Below are 3,659 nucleotides of genomic sequence, written 5' to 3' on the forward strand. Positions count from 1 at the left end.
TGCTTGAATAGAATTTACATGCATACTTCTCAACTGTTTCTGAAGTGCCGTGAGTTGGGCTGAGATGGCCATGAAGGCATCAACTTCATGAAGACCCGTAGATTTTCTTGATATCGCTCTCTCATTTGGTCTTTGATAGTTGTTGCTTGCCAAAACCTCAAGCAACTCATAAGCCTCCTCTGGTGTCTTATTCTGCAAGGCTCCTCCCGATGCTGCATCCACCATGGTTTGCACGTTACCCATCAGTCCATTATAGAATGTTTGGACTTGAAGCCAAATTGGCAACCCATGGTGTGGACATTTCCTCATCAATTCCTTGTACCTTTCCTAAGCCTCATATAATGACTCAGATTCATCTTGTAGAAATGATGTGATATCATTTCTCAGTTTTGCTAATTTTGCTGGAGGAAAGAACTTGGTAAGGAATTTATGTGCTAGATCATTCCATGTTGTGATAGTTCCCGATGGTAGTGCCATTAACCACCCCTTAGCTTTATCCCCCAATGAGAATGGGAATAACCTCAACCTAATGGTGTCATCTGACACTCCTTTCGACTTGAAGGTGTCACAAATTTCCAAGAAGTTTGCAATATGCTGATTCGGATCTTCCTTCAAATCACCATTGAACATTACCGACTGTTGAATCATCTGGATGATTACCAGCTTAATTTCAAAGGTATTGGCTTGGACTGCTGGTCACGCAATGCTCAAACCGCTGCCATTAATCGTGGGAACTGAGAATTCCCATAATGTCCTGTTTTCTGGTTCTGCCATCTCTACAACTATTTCTTCTAGTTCAATTGTAGCTTCTCTTTCTCTTCTTTCTCTGTTTAGTCTGCAAGTGGTTCTTTCAATCTCAGGATCAACAGGAACCATTGGCTGACGTCTTGCTCTTCGCATAAACTGCACAGACACTAACAAGAGCAAAATCACACCAAACAAAGAAAAATAAAACAACTAAAAATTAAGTAAAAATAACACTCCAATCTAGCTAACACAAGAAAATTTTAATGTTAATACAGAACTCAATCCCCGGCAATGGCGCCAAAAACTTAATGCGTGTTTACTACAACATGCAATATGTAGCAAGTATACTAATCACATAAGTAATAGAATGATGAGTGAGATCGTTCCCCCAAGGATTGGTTGCTAAGCACTAAGTTTTTCTACTGTTTTCAAGTTGGAGCAATCGAATGGTTTGGATTTATGGGAGAAATTTAAACTAAACTAGACCAAAATCTATAACTATTCAAACTAATTATGAAGCAAGAATTAAAACACTGATAAAATCAATTCAAACAAACGGGTAGGGTTTTGACTTCATTCGAACTCTTTGGGTTAAACCTAAGGATTATACTAATTCCATATTCACAAGCTTTGATTGTAAATCAAACTCACTAAGGTATAAAATATACCTTCTCAGGCTATATTTCCTTACTCTTTCCTATTAAACTTCCGCACCTAACAAAATGAAGACTAATAGTTCAAAGTCCATTAAGCACAAGAATCCTAGATTGATTTCATTGATTCTTAAATCTATCTCTAGCATTTAATACTACAATGGTGATTACCCAAGAAGCTTAACATGAATTATCTCTCAATCTCATCATGTTCATCACATAAAAACAATAAATACAGAATAATCACACAATCAAAGCAAAATCATATGAAATTAATAATCATCAACTCTCTAACCCATTAGAATCCGAACTACATCAAAACCCTAACCCAAAATAGGTTAGTTCATGGCTAAATCAACAATACAAATAAAAGAAATGAAAAATCTAAAGTTCAACATAATAGAAATAAGAGAAAAGATAAGAAAATCTCCCCAAATGACGAATCCACTAGTTTAATCTCGAATCTTCACCCTTTGAATTCAAAGTTCACCCAAAAACAATCTAAGAAAATGTAAAAAAGCTGCTATTTTTAAGAGAAAAATGAACCCCTACAAAAATGACTAAGTTTCTCTTTTATACCTAACCCAAAAACCTAGGAAAAATGCATAAAATGAAACTATGCGTTTTGAAATTCGCAGACTTTGCCGCGGCGAAGAAAGATTCTCGTCGCGGCGAGGAAGTGAACTCAACCCACGTGCGCAACTCTCTTCGCCACGGCGAAGATTCATGTGGAATTCTAAATTTACAGAATTGCCTTCCGCTTGTTTCTTTGCTTGAATCTTCGACGCTCTCCTCATGTAAACAAGCTTCACAGTGCTCCACTCTACTTCAGAACTTTCCCAATTTCTGAGATCCGCTCACTTCTAAGTCCAACAACTCCAATTCGCTCATTATTTGTATAAAATATCCATTTTAGCCTGAAACAATAAATATAAAGAATTAAGTAGCAATTCAAGTTAAAATGAACTAAAAAGTATTTGAAATCCAACTAAAAAGTCTAATCAAAACAGTATAATCCACGGATTATCATTCACCTTGTAGATCCACTTGTTTTTCAAAGCTCTCTTACCTTTAGGTAACTTTACCTACTCAAAGGCATGATTGTAATGCAATGACTACATCTCATCTTCCATAGCATCAACCCAATTCGCCTTGTTTTCGTTTTCCATTGTTTCTATATAACATTGAGGCTCTCCCCCATCAATCAATAATACATACTCATTTTCAGAATACTATGTGGAAGGACGTCGATCTCTAATAGACCTCCTGAGTGGAATCTCTGGTTTTGGAAGCTGATCAATAGTCTGATAATCTGTCTCAACCTGCATAGGAGCATCTGCATCATCTAAATCCTATTGGTTATCCTGAACATCATATTCAACATTTGTTGGCAAATTTTGTGAAAGGTACTAGATCCAAGTCAATCAAACCATCACTATACTGAGGCACTACTTTCTCTGTTTTTTCAACATCTTGTATAGTTTGATCTTCCATTAACATAACATCACGACTTCTTACTAGTTTCTTCTCAACTAGATCATACAACCTATAGCCAAATTCATCCATACCATAACCTATAAAGATGCACTATCCAGTCTTTATATCAAGCTTAGACCTTTCATCTTTGGGAATCTACAGAAATGCCTTTCATCCAAAAACACGTAAGTGATCATAAGAAACATCTTTGCCACTACAAGCTCTCTCTGGTACATTAGACTAATGAGGGACACAAGATGTGAGATTAAGAACATGTACAACTGTATTCAAAGCTTCACCCCAAAAAGATCCTGGCAATTGCGCTTGTGAAAGCAAGCATCTCACTCTCTCAACTAGTGTTCTGTTCATCCTTTCAGCTAACCCATTCAATTGTGGAGTCTTGGGTGGTGTCTTTTGTTGTCGAATGCCCTGTTGTCTACAATATTCATCAAATGGACCAAAATACTCTCCTTCATTATCTATTTTGATGCACTTCAATTTCTTCCCAGTTTGTCTCTCAACCAAAGACTGAAATTGTTTAAACACATCCAACACTTGATCTTTTGTTTTCAATGTATAAACCCGCGACTTTCTTGAATGATCATCTATGAAGGTCTCAAAGTAAGAAGCCCTACCAAGTGTTTTCGTCTTCATAGGTCCACAAACATCGGAATGCACAAAATTAAGAATACATTGTTTTCTTGAAAGAGGGGAACTCTTGAAGAACACTCTATTCTGTTTTCCTACCAAGCAATGAATACATCTTTTCAAATTCGCACTTTT

General features: G+C 36.6%; 1 non-coding gene across 1 annotated transcript; it reads left to right on the forward strand.

Moving 5' to 3' along the window:
* Window positions 1–283: 283 nt before the first annotated feature.
* LOC116131824 lies at window positions 284–390 on the forward strand. Its single transcript, XR_004128309.1, has one exon. It is a non-coding gene; the product is annotated as a small nucleolar RNA R71 (small nucleolar RNA).
* Window positions 391–3,659: the final 3,269 nt, after the last annotated feature.

The sequence above is a fragment of the Pistacia vera genome, unplaced genomic scaffold (genome assembly GCF_008641045.1).
Source record: "Pistacia vera cultivar Batoury unplaced genomic scaffold, PisVer_v2 Contig243, whole genome shotgun sequence".
NCBI classification, from domain to species: domain Eukaryota; kingdom Viridiplantae; phylum Streptophyta; class Magnoliopsida; order Sapindales; family Anacardiaceae; genus Pistacia; species Pistacia vera.